This window comes from Thermobia domestica, chromosome 7, assembly GCF_964235325.1.
Source record: "Thermobia domestica chromosome 7, izTheDome1.hap1.1, whole genome shotgun sequence".
NCBI classification, from domain to species: Eukaryota; Metazoa; Arthropoda; class Insecta; order Zygentoma; family Lepismatidae; genus Thermobia; species Thermobia domestica.
The window spans coordinates 155,436,693-155,461,327 of NC_137460.1; the positions used below are offsets into that span (position 1 = coordinate 155,436,693).

Below are 24,635 nucleotides of genomic sequence, written 5' to 3' on the forward strand. Positions count from 1 at the left end.
TACCTCCGAGAAAACTAAACATCAAATTGGAAACGTTAAAGTGTATCGCATCCGCACTCTTCCATCACCGATAGGGGAGTATTTGAATTGTTCTCCATTAGAACTGAAGTCCCTGCTTTAGGAGTCTTCATCCCGGCGAAATTAAAATACCGCTAATTTTACAGTAATTATGTGATATCTTCAAATAGATAAAAGATAATTGAAATATGGAACAAGAGCGCCCTAGACAATATTATTTTGCGTGAGGTACCGTTATCACAAGTCACCTAGTGGCTTTCCGTTTTCAGCTGTTTAGAAACGCGAAAATAAATGCCAATTTTCAAAATGGCTCGAAATCGAAAGCAGATAAGTGAGTCGTGATAACAGTATCTCATGTAAAATAATATTGTCTAGGGCGCTCTTGTTCCACATTTCGATTATCTTTTATCTATTTGAAGATATCACATAATTACTGTAAAATTAGCGGTATTTTAAGTTCGCCGGGATGAAGACTCTTAAATTTGGATGGAGAAATTTTAAAACACTTGAAAATGAAATGAAATCTTTCAGTTTTACTTCCCACAGTCATGCCGGCTAGGTTAAAGACGACGATGAAGATGATAAATGAATGCAATAGGGGAATGAATATAATGGCAGAAAACGGGGGAATCCCGAGAAAACCTACGCACACGGTGTTTGTATAAGACAAAGTCCACTTGGGGCGAGTTGAGATTGAACCAGGGATTCGACACACCAGAGGTTAATGCTCTACCACTGAGCATTGAAACATTTAAAAATTTTAAATTTCTCTTTATTGTACTTTTATATATTAAATAATCACAAAATTAATTTTCAGATTACCAGCTTCCTCATAATCCTACAGAATTATACACACTCTGCTACATAAAACTATCTCATCCAAACAAACTTCTCGCACACACTACTGCCCGCTTTTCAATTGTTAGTTATCCCAAGATGGAACTTCAAATGCCGAGTCAGTATCAATTTCGAGTGTTATTACATATTTTCTCATATTACAACATACAATATTTCTCATTTGTACCTCAGCAGGAAGATAAATGCACAAACTCTATTACAAACTTGTGAAAAATACTATCTAGCCTTCAAGAAAGTGCAACACTTCTCTTATAAAGTGCCTTTTAAAGAGGTCACGTTAATTCTCTAACAAGTAAAGAATTTTCACGGGAGCGCTAATGATGATAAAGAAGGTATCACAGAGCAACGAAACAAATGCACAAGTTTTTTCTCCCTGTATAACAGTATGGTTGTTTTGTCTTAAGTACAAGAAGTATGGCCCAGATCCCTTAACTAACTCACATACTCTATGCCCTATGAAATCCCGAGGTTCAATGCCGCGTTCACGAAACCTCTCCACTGACTTAGCCTACTGGATCCAGTTTCTACTTTTTATTCCTATTTCTGCGAGATCTATCTTAATATTGTGCTCCCATCTGCGCCTAGTTCTTCCTAATGGTCGTTTTCAGATTGGTCTTCCAGTCAAGACTTTGAAAGCGTTTCTACTTTCTTCCATCCTAGCTACATGACCTGCCCACCTGAGCCTCCTAGATTTGATTACCCTAACAATGTTTGGTAAACCGTATAAATTATGTAGTTCCTCGTTATGAAGTTTCCGCCATTCCCCATTCCCGTTCCTCTTCGGTCCGAATATTCATCTCAGGATCTTGTTCGCCAATACTTTCAGTCTATGTTCTTCCCTCAAATTAAGCGACCATGTTTCGCAACTATACAGAACAGGCATGATTATCGATTTATATATTTTAAGCTTCAAATTCCTGGATACAATTCGCGACAACAAGAGATTTTGAACTGAATAACACGAATTCCTTGCTTTTAATCGACATTTAATTTCTTCGTGAATGTGATTTTTGTCTGTTAATATTGATCCTAGATATTTGAAACTATCCACTTTATCAAAAGTATTATTTAATATTTTAACGCATCTATAATTTGCTGTATTCAGGTCCCGACGCACTTCCATGTATTTAGTTTTCTCTGTATTTACTTCTAAACCCATGTCCCCGCAAGCGTTTAATAAGATTTCTGCATTTCTTTCTATTGTTCTCCTATCATCCCCTATTAAATTTACATCATCAGCATATGCCATAACCTGGTGAATACCGTTCAACTCTAGGCCCTGGTTGCTATCTTTGATTTTCCTTATGGCGTATTCCAGCACAAAGTTAAATAATAATGGCGACAACACATCTTGTTTCAGGCCATTTTCGACGTGAAAATTCGTGGACAAAAATTTTCCTGCCCGGACTTTACCTTGGGATTCATTTAAACATACCTTAATCTATTTAGCTTTTTCGGTATTCCAAATTTTGCAGAAACGTTGTAAAATGTTTCTCTTCTAACCGAGTCGTACGTCTTTTTAAAATCAATAAATAATTGATGTACCGGGGTATTGTATTCCCACTTCTTTTCGAGTATTTGTCGAATGGTAAATATTTGGTCGATAGTTGATCGATTTCGTCTAAATCTACACTGATAATTTCCAATAATTTCATCTGCGTATGGGGCCAATCTTGCTAATAGAATGTTCGAAAGAATCTTATAGGATGTCGACAGAAGAGAAATGACTTTATAATTATTACAGTCAGTTTTGTCGCCCTTCTTGTGAATTGGAACAATGATTGATTGATTCCACTCCTGTGGCAATTCTTCCTTGTTCCAGATAAGCAGAATGAGTTTGTGTATCTTGTTCCACAATTTTTCGCCTCCAGCTAAAATTAATTCAGCCGGAATTTCGTCTACACCCGGAGATTTGTGTTTATTTAATTTCTTTATAGCGTTTTCTACTTCTGTTCCACTGGGTTCTGCCCAGATTCCTTAACAGAAAATAAATCAAATCCGCGGTTTCTGCACTGGTCGAAATACCTATTCCTCAACAGATTAAGAAACGGCTGCAGATTAGGCAAAAGTCACAACGGACATGATTGTTACAAATTAGTTGCAATGGCGTCAATTTTATGGAAGACCTAAAAATACTTATGCATTAGAAAAAAAAATCTGTACGAGTAAAGTGCAATTTACCTAGTCACTCATACACTATTTTAAGGTTTACGTGTAACAGGTTTTCCAAATCAAATACTTTAATATGAATGTCCTTGCAGTATTCTTCCAATCTACTTACATACAAATACTGCATACATCAATATCAATTAGGCGACATCTTAAATTCTGAGAAGTTTATTAATGTTGCCACATTCATGTTTTATCAAATTGATAAATTTCGATTGCTTTTTACCAATTTGATAAAACAATTTTGGCAACACTGAACTTCAGAATTTACTTTAAGATGTCGCTTAATTGACTTCTCTACTGTGTTTGTGTACAACGCAGGGCTCATAGTGGTTTGGTCTCTTGTAAATAGTTGAAAAGTGGGGTCTAGGTCAAAACCCCCACACTCAAGAAATGTCAAAACACCCACACAAACGGTCATAACCCCCACACAAATGGACAAATCTCCCAAACGCACGAACGGTCAAAACCCCCACACTCAAGAAATGTCAAAACGCCCACACGATCGGTCATAACCCCCACACAAATGGACAAATCTCCCAAACGCACGAACGGTCAAAACCCCCACACTCAAGAAATGTCAAAACGCCCACACAATCGGTCATAACCCCCACACAAATTGACAAAACTCCCACACAAATGGTCAAAACTCCCACATGCAGAAATTGTCACAACTGCCACACAAATGGACAAAACCCCCACAAAATCGGACAAATCCCCCACACTCTGAAATGATCGTCATTCCATGTCTTTGTCGCGGCTCTTTATGACGCCCAAGAAGAATAGTTGCAACATCAGTTTAACTGGAATAAAAAATGTTATTAAAAAGTACAAGGGCAATACATGCAGCCAGGATCATTTCAGAGTGTGGGAGATTTGCCCGATTGTGTGGGGTTTTTGTCCATTTGTGTGGCAGTTGTGACTATTTTTGCATGTGGGAGTTTTGTCCATTTGTGTGGGGGTTTTGTCCATTTATGTGGGGATTGTGACCGTTGCTATGTGTGGCTGTTTTGTCCATTTGTGTGGGCGTTATGACCATTGGAGGTTATGACCGACTACCAGTGTGGGGGTTATGACCGTTCGTGTATTTGGGAGATTTGTCCATTTGTGTGGGGGTTATGACCGATCGTGTGGGCGTTTTGATATTTCTTGAGTGTGGGGGTTTTGGCTGTGGGGGTTTTGACCGGTTCCCGAAAAGTGACCAAAAGCACACGAAAAAGTGACTAAAATCTCATCATGCCCCTCTTTTCCTTTATCAATTTCTCCATCACCTCTTTCTTTTTGTTGTTTTGTTTCATCTTTTCTTCTTTACTTCCTTTTTGAGCTTCCTCCTTTCTTAGGTTTTCTAAGTATGCTTTGTAGTTACGGTAAGCAGACTTAGCAGATGTAAGAAGCTTCTGAGTAAGTGGAACCAGTTCTGGCCTATTTCCGAATTTCTTCATCCCAGACATTACATTTAACTTAGCATTGAGAGTTCTCAAAGCCATGAAATATTCAAATTCATCGCATACTCTTAAGAAGAATATACAAGAAGCATAACACAAGACGAACATGAACCACACAAACACACACACACAACGTTCAGCGTAGCGTTAACTACACCTTCCATTCCAAAAGAAACCGAACGTTTCAAAAAAAACAAAAAAGCAACGTACATTTTGGAACAAATCATTTTTATTAATCACTGTATTCCCCTTCTGCATCGATACACATATTTGCACGCTCCAACAAGTTGTCAAACGACTTCTCCATGTCCTTTATTGGAATGGTCTTTAGAACGGCGGTCGTCGCCTTCTCAATGGCATCAATCGATGCGTGCCACTTTCCTTTCATCGCCAAATGCAGTTTCGGGAACAGATAGAAATCGCACGGAGCGAGATCTGGTGAATAGAGCGGATGATGCAACCGAATAATGTGATTTTTGACCAAAAATTCAGTTACAAGTCGCGAACGATGTGATGGTGCATTATCGTTCAAAAGAGTCCAACTGCCGATTTCGCGATATTCGGGCCGAATACGACGAATTCTTGCCAGCAAACGCTTCATGACGCCCAAGTAAAACTCTCCAGTGACTGTCTGGCCGGGCTGAACAAATTCTTTGTGGATAATTCCTTTTGAATCGTAAAAACAAATCAGCATCACCTTAACTTTTGACTTCACCAAACGACTTTTTTTTGGGTGTTCCTTCATCCGGCGCTCTCCATTCAGCACTTTGCCGCTTTGTTTCGGGCTCATATTCAAAACACCACGTCTCGTCACCAGTTAAATCGATTTCAAGAAGTTTCGATCCTGCCGAGCACTTTTAACGATGTCTTTGCAATGCGCAATTCGATCAACTTTTTGGTCTTTGGTGAGTTTGTGTGGTACAAACCGCGAATTAACCTTCTTAAGGCCCAAAACTTCGGTCAAAATGCGGTATGCGGTTGTTTGAGGAATGCCTAATTCCATTTCAATAACTTTCACCGACGATTTTTTATTGTGTTTGATGAATTCACGCACTTTTTCGATGTTTTCTTCCGATAATCCGGTTCTGGGACGGCCTGATCTTTCATCATCATCCAGCGTCTCTCTACCCGATTTGAATCGCCTGAACCACTCGTAAACTTGCGTACGGGATGGACACTCATCACCATATGCATTTTGTAGCATTTGGTGCGTTTCACTAAAAGTTTTACCCAGTTTAACACAAAACTCAATTGCAGCTCGTTGTTTGAAACTCAGTTTCCGACCGATGTACACAACACACTGACAGTTGAAACGCAATAACTTTGTTGCCGTGCATCCAAATGTCATGACATTTATACCAATTGTCAATGAGGGACTACGCCATCTACCGGTAAAATATTACAACAGATGGCACTAGTGGTACTATTTGTTTTCAAAAGTTCGGTTTCTTTTGGAATGGAGGGTGTATTACGAGAGAAAACTAAAAGACTATTATGATAGAAGAAAGAATAGACACAGAAGGGTTCTCAACCCCACCTTGAGAGCTTAAGCATCCACCAACCATCCACTGTGTTTTAGAAACAATAAAAGCTGAAGTGAGAATAAAGCTGACTGTTTCACATGTGGCAGTAAGTACTGAAGCTTTCAGAAGAGTAATGAGTAACAAGTTTCTGCCTTTTTCCATTTATTTTTACAATATTTTTCTTAGAAAACTGCCAATGCAAAACAAATTACACGAAAAATTCACTTTACTTCCCAAAAAGTAACTTTTAGTGATAAATTAGAAAAAAAGTAACTTTTAGTGACCAACTTGAAAAAAAGTAACTTTTAGTTTATATAATAAAAAAAAAAAGTGGCTAGCTATGAGCCCTGACAATGAAAAATATGCAATGATAATCATTGAAGGATTTATGACTTTGGAAGACCTGTAACACATACCATACACTCAAATAGTATCGCTATACAAGAAAAAAATAAATAAATAAATAGTTTTCAGTGTTGAAAGTGGATTAAGTCTTTACGCTTTCGTTAACATTGGTGTTCTGTTATTGCAACTACTTTTTGTATTTAAAAAAGTTCAAAATAATAAAAGTTCACTTCCACTGGAGTTACAGCATCATAGCATGTGACAGTTCATTACAAACAAGTATAATGTAAGCCTGCTGTTCCACTACTTAGGAAGGACAATCAAATATTTTGTTTGAAACACACAGATCAGTTGTCAAGTTTTGGTCGTCAGAAGAATATGTCTAAGGTTCGTTATTTGATAATGTTAAAAATATGTATATTACGTTCTATAAGTTACCATTTGCTTTTATATATATAATTCTCAGCTACGAGCTTATGCCAGGTTCGTTATTAGGAAAGGGTAGATCAAGGTTTTTGTGAGGTATTTTATATTATATATATAGGGTTATGGCACTATATATCGAACACTTAAGGACATTCCTATGAATATTTAATCATTATTTTCTATCAGTGAGGAACAGGGCACTGTTTTAGCGATAAAACTGTAAAGGTGTTATTTATTGGTTGAAACCAACCCTTTATGACAATTATAATTAACAATTTTGAAATCTGAAGAACATTTAAATAGCAAAGTTGTATTATTTCATGTATCGAACGGGTTGTGTTACATATCGATCAATGAGGTTTTAATTATCGAACAGGCTGTTTTATATATTGAAGAGCGGGGTTTAAATATAGAAACAGAATATTTTATTTTTAAACAAGTTCACTTTAAGGATAATATGGACGTAGTTTCATTGTAAACCATTGCAATAATTCTAAAATATAAACTAACATAGCAGACGCAAACAGGAATACATATTAAAATGTTCTAAGCTACAAAATATTTGTTTCATATCGTTACTCTTCAGCACAGAGAGGAACTTCTTACGTAAATCTTTTTGGTTGCCTTTCTTCTTATTCGGTACTTTCCGGCATTCCTCGGAAGATATTGCATACACTTTCTTCAGCCTAAAATGTTGGGGTTTCTCCGTGGCTTCAGGAAGTTTGAGAAACTCTTTAAAAAATCGTCACTACTACTTGAGGAAGGCGAGCATAATAATTCCGAAGCAATCTCATCTTGATGCAATATTTTGACTTGTGAATTTTTACTCCGGTTTTCGAAATGACGACACCTAGAAGATCCTTCTTGAGTGAAGGTGCGTACACATTTAAGCGTTCATTATGCCATGAGAATTCACGATTATCACTTTCTTACTCTTCGTTTTCTTCTTCTGAGCTTGAATCATTTGTTGTTTAGTTTTTATCAGCCAAGTTAGTTTCATGTGTCACACTGTACCGGGTTTTAACACTTTTTCAATAAGCATCCAATTCTGAATCACCATCACTCTGTTCCTCTTCGTCACGTCTTAGTTTGTCACGAAACATATTAAGAACACGAGGAGGCATGATTCTTCCAGATGATCAAGCACGAACTTCAGTTTCTGATGAGGAGTAGGGAGCTTTTGTTGAGAAGACGAAGGGGTATACTCTAGTCACTTTCTTGTTGTGGTTTTCCCACTGGGACCTTCAGAATACCGTCAACACACTTGGTATAGTCCACAGCAGCAGGACTCAATGGATAAAGACCACACTTACGAAATGCGCTTTCTACAATTTCTGGTTTGACGGCATCATTACAAACTTTCTTCAATTGGGGTGCAAAATTTACTTTCGTTACCGAGAGTTTTGATTTTCTCGTCCTAAAGAGCATTTTTCAATGCTCGTTTCAAGGGTGAAAATACGCCTACGTCTGCTGGTTACAGAAGATGAGAGGCATTGGGGAAAAGACAATGCACCAGTATTCGATGATCGTGACAATATCCATTGACTTGAAGTGATAGATGATTCCTGTACCCATCAAGAAAGAGAATAACAGGAAATGTGATTTTCTCAGTGTCTAGCTACAGACTAAACCATTGGAGGTAAGTCAAAAATGTTGTAGTCTTCATTCAGCCAGTTTCTGTTTTCTCGTAGATCCATAGCTCAGGTATATTCTTCTTCATAATTTGCTTAAGTCGTATGTTGCTGTAGATAATCATGGTTTGGGCGCAACACCCGTCAACACAGAAATTGCCAAGTACAGTTATGCCCTCTTTTTCTTTAGATGTTGCTGTAAATTGACGCTGTACTTCTCTCACACCAAGGTACTTTCCTGAAATCACGTGGAACAGAAAGTCGGTCTGCGTTGAGGATCCTTCTTGGGTCTTCCATTATTGCACTTAATCCCTCAGATTCAAGATAGCTCTAAAGTTCAGCAAACCAGCCGCACATTCTCTCTTCCAAAACCGCAGCCCTGCCCTTGCTAGTAGTTTCAACCTTCTGATACAGACAAGGATGTCTTCCCATAAAACAGTTAAATCAAATTTTCCCTGGTCTTCCATGCTTGGACGATGTGCTTCTTCCTAAAGACTGTACAATTTCCTGAACAGTGTCCAGTAAATTACTTTTCTTAAACGGAAATCCTCTCTTTGCCATGTTCATTAAACATTCAGAAATTCCCTCTTCTTCTTGTGGGCTCAGGAACGGCTTCCGGCCAAGAGCAATCTCAGTCTTCTGACGCCCAGATAATTTATCGTTTAAAGTTGTGATAGGAACCTGAAAGGTTCTCAATGCCTGCCTTTGGGATATCATACCGGACCTCACATGCTGAACAGCTTGTCGAAGCAGATAACGAATAATGGAATGGTTTCATTTTCTAACAGGTTTGATTCTGATTTTGGGGAAACTTTCCTTGCTGGGTTTCTTAATTTTGCCCATTGTCAAATTCTGAGCAGTAGTTAAGGATAATCAACAAAAATGTAAACAATTATTTATGATTAACTTCAACTGGGTTATTAGTCTATACATTGAGGACAAGAGCCCGGGTCAGAAGTGTGAAATAATGCGATCAGCACGACGTAAGACCTCGATTAAACAGGTTCTCTTTGACGAAACATTACTAAAAATGGTAAATTTAAATATTTTTATAACGGTTTGAACCCATGAACTATTAGATACAAGGTGGATGGCTTACAATTCAGTGTAAAACTCGGTATTCAGTGCAAAAGAAATCAACAACTTAGTTAAATTAATATTTAAATCACCAATAGCCCTTCCAATTACAATAATGTTCGATACAAAAGAACACTTTTCCTTAAAGGAACCTCTTTTATCGAACGGCATTTCGATATTACGAAATGGGTCTTGAATATCGAACATTATTTTCTTTTCCCTTCAAAAAGATGATAGCTGAGAAGTAACGTTATAACAAATAAATATACATATATTGATATTAACACATCGTATTATTAAAAGGATATCTTATAATGACACCATCACACATGGGAAGAAGGATTATTATTGCGGTGCTGCACCTTACAAAAAATATAGCGATTTCTCCAATCTCTCACCAAAACCACAGGCTAGGAAACTTTCCCGCGTTCGCTAATATCGAAACGTATCGACCTACTGATTTTTATAAAGCCAGGTTTGGAAGGGTGTGTTCACAAATTTCAGACAGTACGCAGCGCTTTTGGTTTTCTTATTTCTTAACGAAATGACCAAGGTGTTCGATATTTACTGTCATTACCCTATATACAGGATGTTTCAAAACAACACCGACACGCATTTTTTTTTTTTTGTTTTTTTTTTTTTTTTTGTTTTCGGCAGCCTATAGCTCCGAAAGCAAGCATTTGTGCATCAAGGTTGATCTATACTTTTTGTCTTATTTTGGTGTCAGGAATCGCCTCCAAACGTTGTCGGGTTTGTTTTGAAACACCCTATGTATATATAAAAGCTTTCCTTCTGATCGGATTTTATTTATTATACTACTATGTCGTCTATGTAGCTCTGTTTCAAGAACACGTGTATTTGTCACTCTGCTGTGATCAGTTACTCCTTACGATCCTTTGGTGTATATTCACTAAATATTTCCAGAAACTTATATTTCCGATAATTCTAAAGAAGAAGAACTGTATATCATTTATGTAATTTATCTTTGTATAAGGGTTAAGTAACAGGAAACCAACCTAAGAGTGAGAAAGTGTGTGTGTCATTAGAAACACCGTGTGCGGCGTGGGTTTTCTCGGGGTTCTCCCGTTTCCTCCCACTTTCTTCATTCCACCATTTCATTCATTATTCATCATCACCGTCTCCTTTTGCCTAACCGGCATAACCGTGGGACGTAAAACTCACAGATTTCATTTCATTTTCATTAGAGAGAAAATTGGGTACAGAGTAGCTACAAAAATTACGGGAGAATTTCCCGACTTTTCCCGATTTTCCAGTACATGTAATTTTCGCAGATATATTATTAGCCACACAGACTTTCCCATGTTACTGGAAAATAAAGATCATGAAAACATAACAATACATAAGTAATGTATTTTTCCCTAATCAGTTGGAGTAGTGAACAAACGAAAACAAACGTATTTTATTATGAAATAACAGAAAACTTATCTAGTAAAAATTCAGATTGCGCAAAGCAAGAAATTCTCTAAATATATCTGAAACTTTAATCTATAACTTCAGTCACATGAAAGTTTCTCACTTTACAATGAGACATTCAACGAAAAATGGTGTTTGTATGACAAAATTAGCAGCTGTATATTAACGATATATCTTCAGAAGAAAAAAAATCCATAGTATTGGATAATTCATTTCACAACTTTGACAGCTTTATAGTCTCATCTTCCATACTTTAGTCTTCTTAGCTTGAACTTCTTTCAGAATGATCTTTATTTATGTCTTCAGCTTTCCTATTTCTTTTTCTCTTCCTCTCGTCGTTAATTTGTTGGTTCTGCAAAATGACTAAGAGAATTTCGTGCACAATGAAACATAAATCTGTTTATGGATAGTTTCTCAACTTCACCAGAAGCGTCTGAATTTTACAGAATTCCGTGTGCTACGGAACTCTAGTGCTACACATTCCGCTTTGATTCAAAATCCCTTTTCTCAATTTAAATTTCCGTAAGAGAAAATCAAGACTAAGCCAAAAGTCATCCACAAACTCTGATCAGTTCTATGAACTGCCTCATAACGATCTGCCCTATTGACATCTATCCAATTAGTTTCAACATGTTCAGCTAAAAAGAGACTTCGCGCTGTTCACTCCAACATCAGATCTTGCAGGATCAAGGATCCAACTACGAATAAGATCTAGTCAATATATAATTTAAAGATGATTTCTCCAGAAGTTTAAGAACAAATTTCTGTAGATACCTTTTGCAATTTTGGCTAAAGTCCAACGTACAAATCAATAATCGGTTGGCAACAACATTTTCATTTTCCACAACAAATCGTATACAGGAACTCCCAAGAACTAAAAGCTTCTGGTGTAGAAATTGAGTTGATCGTTCCGTTCCGTTCATGCTTCCTTTCAGCAGCGAAGCTATATGAGACGGGACCTAATGATTACCGTGGAATCCGAACCACAAGAGCTCCCGCCGGGAATCGAACCCAGGTCTCCCACGCCAAAAACGCGTACGCTAATCGCTTAGCCACAGATTTAGAAATTTTTGCATTGTATTTTTATCATATATGATAAAGCACTGTGAACAAATGGCCTGAGAGGAGAGTCAGTCTGAAATTCATTAGGAAAGGATCTACCTCTGAAGTCAAGTGACTTAAAACTGTAAGTTTAGGAAAAAGCATTTTATCTTCTTCCAACATACCTGACACTATCTGATAGCACGAAAGGCTGGGAACTATCTTGTCCTTTCTGACAAGTTGAATATAAAACAGAATATGAGGATAAATGTCAATAACTCGATGAGTAACACCACTATTTTCAAGCTAACAAAGAACAAAACTTCACTGGAAAATTTTCTGATGGCCCTCTAAGACTGTACTCGGCACAGTGTGCTGAAACATCCTTTAATAAGTTATGCAGAGCTATTCTCTAAGTTCGTCACCTCAATTGCAGCCTTAAATGCTCAAAGTAAGAAACCCAAAGCTTCCTATGGGTCATACTGTCACCCAGCAAAAAGTGAAAATGACACTCACTAATTCAGATTATCATGCCACTAGATACAGTTGTTAGGACCAACAAGTTTGCAATCCATGTAAAATCCTCCTCCTTTATTATAGTTTCAGAGATACAGGTTGTCAATGATCTGTAAATACTGTTTACAAGCGCCTACTTAAGAGTACAATGTTGGACGGACCTTGAAGGTAACAAGATCTTTGCGTTTTGTACATCCAGAATTGAAGCTGTAAAATTTTGAATTGTAAAAAACGTTTAGAAACTCGCCAGTTTTCAAACAATAAAATAGTACCTGGTACGCAAGGATTTCAGCAGTCTCTGGATTCCACTGAAGCAAATAGCATCAGTTTAGATGGAACTTTAGCCTTGTTTTCCATTTTTCTGGTAAACAGTGGCCTGCTTATACGATATCACATATCACAACAAACACATATATCGCCAAAAGTAATAAGTAATAATCCATGTATAATAATTTCAGCAATGTAACATACCCTTCATCAGACACGTTATACCGTCTTCAGATATTGTATCTGAGAAGGCGATGTTACATTGCCGAAACTGTTATACAAGCGTTAATATATATTTAACATTTTGGTCGATTTTGTCTTTGTCGAATGTTTCCAAAGCTATAAAGAACAATTTAAAAAAAAATCATATATCGCAAGCGTTTAGGATTATCACTGTCTTTTTGGTTTAGTGCTCTAAGCATATGAAAGAAAGAGATAAAGTGAAGTTCATGCATCTGTATGGTCCTGCTCGACCGTTTCATTAGCCACCACAAGGGAAAGACATTTGCTACAGGGCCAAGTGGTAACTTCACGATATCTGACTTGAAGATATGTAGAAAATGAAAATTTTTATTGAGGGCATCCACTGAAGCTTAAATATATCTAAGTTCAAGGAGAAAGCGCCTCTGAAACGGATTAAAAATCTGAAGATGTAGAATGCCTTAAAAACATAGGTTTCAAATAATGCGAGCACAGTTGCCCCTTCACGTAACTCCAGAATCGCACATTTGTGTCCATCTGCTTCTTTTGAGACACTTCATTAAGAGATTTCTCGAAAACCACAACATAAGAATCACACTCCTTTAACTGAATTTGTTCACTTCTGAAGTATGGTGATGATAACCTATAAATTAAAGTGCATGCTATTTTGTCACGCTGAAACTGTGATTTTACGGCAATCTCAGTGTCTGGAAAGTTTGAGTACTTTGAATACACCATGCTAATTCAGATTTTGTTATGGTACCTTTTATTAAGAACACCTGAAAACTCTTGTTTCGTCCCCGAACTCGAATTCACTTGCATCGTAGAATTCACATTTGAGCACGCAACGTCACCAGAAATCTTAAAAGTTCTGTACAGATGACGTACAAACAGGATGACATTCGAAGTCTGAAGGTACGACTTATTTTCTTGATTTACAAAGACACTAACGGTTTTTGACACAGCGATTAGTGTAGCCACCTGGGATATGCATTTTACCTCTGTGACTTGTTACTGCTTGCTGTCCATGTTACTTAGTGAAAAAATGTTCACGCATATATTGCAGTGAGGAGAAATTTCATCATTTGGTACTTCCTGAATCCAACCACCAGAAACAACTGAATGTGGTCTGGGAATAACAGGAAATTAACACGATTGTTATCAACATTGACAACCACAGCTACAGCACCTCTTCACTTTTGATCTTGCCTCTGTAACTTAAATACCCACGCTAAACCAGCGATGACGATATAAAATGGGCAATAACTTACCAGAAAGCTGTTAATGTGTATCCCCTTAAGAACCACCTTTCTATACAACAATACAATGTCTACATGTAAGTCTGTTGTTGACAACTGTATAAAATATTTCTCTTCATTCACATACGCCGCCTCGATCCACTGTATACAATCGATTTGCACTTCCTCCTTCCTTTCCGTTTTTGGGTTACATCCAGTTTGTATGTTTAGAATACGCGTTTAAGCATGGATAAATTTCGAAGATATGAAATGAAAATGCTGAACTAAAGCATGTACGCAATGAAACATGATCGCGCGCTTAATATACGATAATTAAATGTATAAACTAATTCTCAGGCTGCTATTTATTCACATGGAATTTCTTCTAATAATGTCTATAGATCTGCACAGTTCAAATATGCAAAATAATCTAACAATTAATATAACAGAAGTCATGAAGAACTGATACAAATGTAAATAAGATCTAAATTAACATTCAGATATAAATAGTATTAAAACACTTTTAGTTTTAACGTAATAGCGTACAGGACAATTATTCTTTAGATTTGTCATAAAAAGGAACTACGTGAACAGAGTGGTAAATAGACACTAATGACATCATTGTAAAATGGAAGAATACCTTTTTCTATTTATTTTTTTAATAGTTCGAGTTCTGTCTTTTTCTACCCTAACAATTGTTACCTTATAAAAACTTTCGTCTTCCATTCATAGCAAATGAACCCAAAGAAAAGTCAATGTGTTGCAGACGAGTAATCTCATTTAGAAGCTGAGCGACATAAAACTTTAGATATAATATAAATTTTGAAATTACTCCCATAGTTAATCACGAAGAAGATACAACTAAAATGGTTAAATTACCGAAAATCCACTTTAAATTATTATTAAAAGAAAAAAGTTCGGTCCTTGAGTGGTAGATGAAGAATAGAAGGTGGTGGTGATTACGGTACTCGTTAACATGTCCTCTAATAACCATGAGCAATATGAAGAAGCTTTATAGCATAATAATAGTTGAGGTGTAACGATTTATTCACAAAACGTAAGAGAATATCTGTTATTTCCACTGCCTAGTTTTCAAGGCCTAATTAGAAAAAATTCTCGTGCTTTATATTCTCTCGTAAAAAATAGACGGGAGCATGATACTAGTAGACAAAGACTTACTGTAGAATTTCCTATGAAGTAACCTGAATTACTCTGGATTTTCCGGTAAGATTCATAATTAGAAAATAGATAACCAGATTTGGTGGAAAGTAGCCAATGTGAGTTGACTAGTGCATATGCACTTTTATTAAGTCCTCTTGCTTCAAATTATAAATGTCTGATGCAGCAATAATTGAAAGAAGTTTAATCTAGCAATACAGACTGGTTCCCTTTGCTAATATTTGATTGCTTGTAATCGTCGTGTTAATTTTTGAACAGTAACCTTTAACTTTGCGTGCTTTCTTCAATATTAATCAATAGGCTTATTCTTTCTTAAATGTCATTCAATGTGTCGACTTGGTGTATTTCTTTTGCTCATTAGACATGGTTAGAGATATTCTTCGCAGTTACCAAAAATATGAACTTATCGACTCATTCATCACGTTCTTTGACTAGCCATAAGCCTTCCCTTTTCCTCTACGAAGGATGGATGTATGTATATACGCAATGTATACTATGTTCTTGAATGTATTTAATGTCTTGATATACTTATTATTTACTCTATGGCTCAAAAGTATATGTTAAATAATCATGTTAAAGAAATACGAATAGATTACTTTTTTTGTGTTATTACATACATCGCATAATATAAAGAAGCAATTTTTGGTAGTTAATATAAGTTTACTCATGGACGTTAATTAATGTAGTGTGTGCTGTGTGTTCGTTAGTAAGCAAAGAAGAATTCATTAGTTATGCCATGTACACTCATGTCCAAAATGATTGTCGCATATCTATAACTGTCATCTTGTAATATAATTTGATAATGATTTTGCAGGGTGCTTTTAATACTGATACTATGTGTATAATCGGGAAATGTATATTTGTGGTAAATTTCATAGGAAAAGAATTATAAATACGAAAATTAGAATGAGTAAAACAAAATGTTGCTAAATGAACAAGAAAGTTTTATTTTCGTTTTATTGTTCTTATTTACTACTCTTTTGACATGAAATTTTCCACATTCATGTCTGCCAATTATACACATACTAACATTATAAGAAATACCGGGCGAATTTGTTATCAAATTATATCCTTACAACAACATATTTATAGACATACGACAATAATTTTGGACATGAGTGAACCTCCAATTCCTTTTTTATGTGATGGCTTTCTTTTCTACAATCTGAACTCGCTATACGTAGTCCAGACTCTACGTTATTATTATTATTATTATTATTATTATTATTATTATTATTATTATTATTATTATTATTATTATTATTATTATAGTGGCAGCCAGTTCTCTTCCTCTACGCTTCCTAGGAATAGTTCTTTTGGTTCAGTAGAATTCCTTTACCATCCCTTGCTCAGATTTAAACTGATAGTCACAGTGGCTCAGTAGAGTGCTCTTGTTTGTCCAATTGCTTATGTCTAATTGCAATATTTACATACACAAGAGATAGTTTGGGGAAGATAAAGGTCACTGTTGTCATTTGTAAATTGTACAGTATGAACTTATACCCTTGATTATTGTGATGATCATTAAAATATTTAGGTCTTGTTTATATATTCTGGTGGAAATTATAGTATAGTATAATACAATATGAGTATGAATGAAGGGTGTGAGTATAATATGAATACGCTACCACAATAGTGTTAAAATTTTACTGCGACGTACTGATTAGTTTACAATTTGAGAAGTTATCATTTTCGAGTGTAAATTCCATCTTCGTTTACGTGTCTAAACTGAAAAATAACTACCTATCAAAAATATAAACTGTCAAGAAATGTCTTTACTTTGCTAAAAATTTTAATTTCACTGTTTCGTATGAACTTCTGACAAAGAAGATAATCGTTGTAACTGAAACTGCAAATATTTTTATTATACTTACCAATATAATCTCTCAACATTACTCGAACAAAACATTGTTACTTATCTTTTAAGCAAGGTATAATTCCAATAAGTCATTAAGCAGAGTATTATTATTCGTGTAATCATTATAGATGTTTATCGCACACATTACGTAGAATTAACTAAAGTAATTCCTTTAAGTGTTGAAGACTGCCTTCTTCAAAAGCGAATTGGAAAAAAAGAAAATTCTTTTTTTTTTTTTCGTAGCGTTTAACGCTTTGCGACCGTAATCTTTGTTTACTATTTAGTTCCGTACAAATTAAAAATGAAGCTGATTGGTTGTAAACAAGGCTTTTCATTTTAAAAGTATATTTCATGTTCAAGTTATGTATAAGCATAATGTAACTTGTAGGGAATGATAAATCCCTGAAACCACAGCACAAGTTTTAGTAATGATATTATTGCTTTGATCTGATTTCATTACTTGTTCTTAGTCAAAGATAGATCTCCATGTATACTATATTTGAATCCAGATAAAATATCGCAATTTTTTATAAATATATAAATCGAAATTAAAGTGAGTCTGCTCCAACAATGGTCTGAAATTGTGTAACGTCACATTCTTCTCGTTGCAATGATGATCACAAGTTTATTTTCTAAACTACAAGGCCTAAGAACCTAGGTACAATGTGAAAAGTGACGTATTAACTTCTGGATTGCAAACATTAGAGTAAAAGAAACATTTATATATTCAGGGTGTCTACTGGAATACCAGAAAGTAAATTCATGACTTTTTCACGACTTTTCATGACCTTTTTGTTCAAATTTTCATGACCATGGCGATAAAAATTTACCATTAGTAATAATAAACCCCTACCATCAGTGGTGCATCGGAACTATGCGGGCTGCTAGTCTTAAATATCACTTATTGTGAATCGTAAAAAAAGAATCTAAAATTCTGCCGCCTTGTGCTCGAGCACAGAATATCACTTACTTAAATACGGGCCTGCTCTTACCAGTGAATCACTCTATACTGTATTTGAAGTTTTAATTCTGAGTATAATTATTCATCTAGCAGAAATTTGTCTGAAATTAAGCACTCAGAGAACTGCCCAAAGGCAAAACAAATTATAAAAGAAATTCGTTTTACAAAAATAGATCATCAAATTTAAAATCTGGAAACTCAAACGAATAATATTATTTGCATAAGTCTAAAGGCCCAAAAATACACAATTTACATTTCTTAGAAGTAAAGAAATACCAGATTAGAAAGTTGGACAGTAAAAAGTTGTTACTATATTGCAGAGACTAGAAGATGAAATGGGGAGCAGCTAGGAAGACAGTACTGCTGGGGAAAATTCTCACAATTACTGACCTGATACAATTGTTTCAGTACATGCAGTATGAGGTATAAAAGTATGAAGTATAAAAATATACTCTGAGATTTCAGATTTTCATGACCAGTTGGGTAAATAAAGGACTTTTTCATGGCTTTCATGACCACTAAGCAAAATATATGACTTTTTCATGATTTTCATGACCAGTAGACACCCTGTATATATATATCAATGGTTGAGCGCCAAAAAGGCGTAACTGCAATTTTATTAGTTTAGAGGCTTAAGTGATATGTGCCTCTCTGGCACGGAACCAAATGCTAATAACTCAGTTATACCTTTATATCATTTTCGAATAACGTTCCAAGGATAGAGATTTTCATTAAGGCGTCTTGGCACAAGAAAATTCAATCCATTATACATGTCCTCATAGCATTACCTCCAAATTTTAAAATTCGACAGTTACGCCCTTTTGGCGCTCAACCATCGATATATATATATATATATATATATATATATATATATATATATATATATATATAAAATTTCCAATGAATAAAACGAAAAGATTGAAAAGCCAAGCAATTAGGCCTAGGTAAATAATATGTTAAAATACGACAAGCACTAAAAGTGAAATGTTTTCCCTGATATCGCAGATTTTGTGTATTTATATATTTGGGGATTATATGAAGTGTTAAAATATACTTAGTTTGTTTATTATCGGATATTAAATTTAAATAATTCTGAAAAATCTTTAATTAGTACCATCAGTATCACACATTACATTGCAAATGTGTAAACCGATCATAAATTGGTCCAGATTGAAAATTCTCATCATGCACATGGCTACAGGCTTAGTATCCTGTTTATTTTGATTGACTGTTTCTTTATTCTGTAGCCACTGTAACTATGCACTCATTTTAAAGGGTAGGTATAAAAGATCTGAATGTGCCAATATGATTAAAATTATTTTTAAAGTAGTGTTATTTCCTTGTAGATAAATCGTATATTTGTTCTATTTTCATTATGCCGATAGCTCGCCAATCTGTACCTTAGTTTTTACACTGCGTATAATTGCTTTTGTTCATTAAGCATTACGTGGTAATAGCGCTGGCATTTCTTATGCAATTTGTATCTTATCAGTTACGTAGAGATGTGGTCCCTGTAGAAAAAGGTTCCTTAGATGTTACTGCGTGAATTACTAGATTTCAGTCGTAAATTTCCTAAATAGTGGCCCCATTTCTTAATTTGTATCTTTTCCCACTCACTTTACTTTGTTTTCAAAATGTCTTATTAACAGATTTAACAGTATTCCTTTCGATTTATACATTTGTTTAGAAAAACATGATGATCACCATGGTAACGAGGGGAAAACGACATCAATATTTCAGTCTATACTATAAGGAGAGAGAATGAATGGTGCAACACGTAACGCAGATAATGCATGGCTAGCCCTCTGGTTGACCAGTACTGAAGCTTTACTATAAGAAACAAATTTTGCCAGAAAAATTTGATTTTATCCTCTCAGTACAGAATCTTTTTATTTGAGTCATATGTATAACTGATGTACGGTCAGAAACAATATTAAGTATAGATTGGAGGTATAAGAAATGATAGCTCTAACCTATACCTAATATTGCTTCTGACTGTGTAAAGTCAACGAAATTAAGATCATAAGCATGCAAGCATAAAATTCTAAGAATTTCATGTATTTTAGAACAGTATTAAGAACAGCAGCAATTTTTCTTTTAATCAAAGGACTTCTGATTGAACTTCTTGAAGGTACAAATAAAAAAGACGTGCCTTGTCAATCCCTAAATATCCTGGACAAGAGATCATTCTTTCCCAGCAACGACAGCCTGTACAGCAAATCTAAAAACTATTCCAGCACTTCGAGTATTCAAGCTATTCACTGACTCATAGCATACAGAATTCCAGTAGCAATCTAACAAATTCATTCTTTACAAAAATAATGCCTTTTCCTCAAAGTGTGTTTCGTAACTCTTGTTACACTTGGAATTCCTACTCATAAAATTAAGGAAAAACTCAACGTGTCGAAATAATCTTTTTCTGATATAACCATACAGGTGCCTTCCATTTCAACTCAGGCAAATAATAATAATAATTATTATTAATAATAATAAATTCGTACCATCGCCATCTCAGATATTGTTGAAACTTTTTTATATAGTAACTAGACATACTTTTAAGAGACCCATATTTTTTGTTTTGTCGAAAAAAATTTCCCGCCAAGTACTGGGCCATCAAAGACGGGGAGTATAATTTATGAATTGTAGAAGACATGGAAAATGGTCAACTTCGGAGCCCCACCAATCAGCTATGGGGACAGGTAGTTATAATTCTTGTTGTGGTATGTACATAGGGATATAAATAAACTATATTTTATTATAGTTTGGTTTGCGCATGCGTATCTTTTTCTACATAAATTAATAAATGAACGTCAGTTTATCTGAAAAGTCGAAGTTTGTTAATTTTTTTCGAGACTGGTTTGATTCCCGGCGGGAGCTCATGTAGTTCGTATCTCATGTTAAGCTGTAGATCAATGTCTCAATTGCTTTACTGCTGAAAGGAACGCCAAACTCTAATCCAATCAACAATATACAGTGAGACCTCTCAATAAGACACCGATGGGATATAATTACTTCTCCGTAAATTAGAAGTGGCTGTTACTGAGAGGTTAGAAACTCTCTAGATTACTCACGGCTCACGTGGTAATTGTATGAAGTATACAGTAAATGAATTAATAGTAATTGTAAATATACGCTACTACCGAAATCTTGTGCCTAGTGTGCGAATTATGAGAGGACGATAAGCCTCCTCTACAACCAAACAAAAGTATCGCTGAGGGTTGTGTTTACAAGAGTATGTACTGCAAAATATAATATTTGTGATAATTTTCTTATTCTCAATTCGTTTACTGACTGTTAAAACTAACCCATTAAAAATATACAATACTAATATTAAAAATTAAAAACAAAAAGAATTTACCAATCATGACATTTTTGGAATTTCTTGAGGGGGGATGAGGAATCTGCAACAGTTCTTTGGTATGTTATCATGAGGATGCTACTTTCTGATAGAAATTTGTTTAACTTCCAGTAGAAGAAATCAATGGAAGACTTACTTTCGAATTACATAGAGTATTTTCTGTGGCAAGTATGTATGAGCTGCGAACAACTCCTGCCCGTAAAACGTCGGGTCCAAGACACAAAAGGTATGTCCGTATTACAGAGGTATTCGACAATAAGAGATGTCCATCAAGAGAGGTTTCACTGCACCTATTTCACAACGCTGAAAGATTAAAAAAATATATATATCCGTACATTGTTGTCTGCCAGATATTATTCGAGATGCAGAACTCCCTTGTGGCTGTATGTTTAGCGCAAGCGCCTACGGCGGGACAGATCCAGGTTCTATTTCCAGTGGAATCGAACTGTTGATTGTTGATTTGAGTTTAGCGTCCCTTTCAGCAGCGAGGCTATATGAGACGTGGACCTACTGATTAACGTGGAATCCGAACCACATGAGCTCCCGCGGGGAACCGAACCCGGGTCTCCCATGCCAAAGGCGCGTACGCTAACCGTTTAGCCACGGAGGAGCTCTCCAGTGGAATCTTACGTTGTCCAAATCCCACGTTAAGTTGTAGGCCCACATCTCACATAGCCTTGATACTGAACGGGACGATAAACTTCAAATCAACAATTATACGAAATCTTCATTTTCTCCGAGAAACTCTGCCCACACTGCCCCAAAATTCTAAACTGAATGCTATCGGTTAGTTTTTAACTGATTTCCTCACAGATTCTCGCAAAGCCAATACTGCTTGTACCACGTCTCAAACTTCATTTCGCACATACTACAAATCTAAACTCTGAAACTAAGCCATTTTTTTTATTATTATTTATTTATTTATTCTTCTTTCCGTGATCCAAATCATCTCCAAAACTAAGCCATTTTTTTTTTATTTTTATTTATTTATTTATTCTTCTTTCCGTGATCCAAATCATCTCCAAAACTAAGATAAATTGTGAAATTCAAATACGAAAGCACTCATACCGTGGTCCTGCAACCTAGATCTCTTGCCGTGTGATGACAATTTAGCGAGGTAAACTCTGAATCCCATCGTGGTTCTGAGTTAGCATAAATATAGGTCACGTCATATACCGGGTGGAAAGTAATAAGATCGAAAATCTTCGAAGGTGATTCTACAACTAAAAGTAAAGAAAAAAGTTTAAATAATCCTGGGTTCACCTCGGCGGCGTTTTCAAGCCTCAGCCGTGCAACGTTTCGCCGGCCTCCTCCTCCTAAGTGCATTATCTGCCGAACAAATAGATACTGACATCGGGTCAAAATAATGTAATAAAGTCATACTCCCACCAAAATGATGGCGCAAATAGAAAGGAGCAAAGCGAACTGCACAAGGGGTCTCCACAAAGGTAGAAGGGGATTTATCAAATGAGATGCAGGAGGGGCTGGGCTGTGAAAATTAATACGCACAAACATAAAATGACTCGGTTATGTTTAGCGTACATACTAAATGACTGATTAGAACATGCAAATGGGGATTCCCTACTGCAGAGACGGGAAGCAGTGTATATGACATAATACACCACGAACAAGGTGGTTTGTTGGACCGATGGTAACGCAAGGACGGTATCGCTCACAAAAATTGTTATCTACAGCAACATCATTTTGGTGGGATATGAGTTTCTTTACATTCTTTTGAACCGACGTCACTATCTCTATTTGTTCGGCAGATAATGTACTTAGAAGAAGAAGAAGCGCGGCTGCTGCTTGAAAACGCCGCTGCGTTGGACCTATGTTTATTTGAACTTTTTTCCTGATTCCTAACTCTAGAAATCACCTCCCGAAATTCTTCGGTCTCGTTCCCTTCCACCCTGTATATATTACATGATATTCCATATTCATGACACATTTTATTTCTAGCTTACATAAACGTGAGAAATCTTTACCACTTATACTTTAATGTGTTCGGAAGTCAAAGTTTATTTTGATATTATTTGTTGCAGGTGTGTAGTCCATGATATGGACTCCAACTGAAATTGCATCCATTTCAGAAAACACGATGCGCCACCTGAGAGGTGGTTGGTTCTCATGCAGCTCGGAACTTTCGTGAAATCTCAAAAAGAAAGAACACCCCTGGACGACTTAATTAAGTCCACCCGCTGATTGTCTCAAGAAGTGAATGTTTCCCGCAGTAATGTCCACAGCATCTTGAAGTAAGACGTGCAAACTGTATCCATATAAGGTACACACAATGCAGCAATTAAGCGGAAAGTACCAACAGTGAAACTGAAGGCCATTCCAGCTTAAGGTGTGATATTTAAAGTGTGCAAAGCTCGTATCCCAGATATATACATAATTTTTAAAAAAGTGTAATAAACTGGATTATTAAACTCAATTTAATATATAAGTAGTCTAATTAAAATGTTTACCATTGATATGGGACTTCGATCCCCGGTCTTAGTATGTGAAGGACAACATCGTGTCCGTGAGTTTTCTCGGGTACTCCCGTTTCCTCCCACATTCTCAATTCTTCCATCATTCACTTGTCTTAGTCATCCATCTCCCTTAACCTAAAGGGCATAATCGTGGGACGTTAAAGTGAAAGATATGGAACACCATTCATATTTCTGAAATCATGTTGGCAAGGTACTTTATTTCGTCTTCCCATCATTCACAACACTGAGATAATGAATGACCTACTTACCTGAAATCCAACTACGCTTGGAATGGTCAGATTGCCTCACTGAACAAGCCTTTGTCCAAAATATTCCCACAGGAGGCAAAATAACACTGTATTAGAACGCTCACCTCTGGCGCAAGTAGTCCCTGGTCTGATCCTAAGCTATGCGTGTTCGTGATGGACAACATCGGTGTTCGTGGGTTTTCTAGGATCCTCCTGTTTCCATCCACATTCCATGCTACCTAACCATACACTTTCAGTAATACTCGGCTCCTTTACTCGAAATGCATATGCAAAGAAAGTGATATCAGAGATTTATTTCTTCATACAACACTGCAAGAAATCTGAATTACGGGCCAAGAATTCAAAGA

At 36.0% G+C, this 24,635-nt stretch overlaps 1 protein-coding gene across 3 annotated transcripts in view; it reads right to left on the reverse strand.

The window, feature by feature from the left end:
* LOC145690514 (uncharacterized) overlaps positions 1 to 24,635 on the reverse strand; it is a 178,796-nt gene that overhangs the window by 141,238 nt on the left and 12,923 nt on the right. The window lies entirely within an intron of this gene.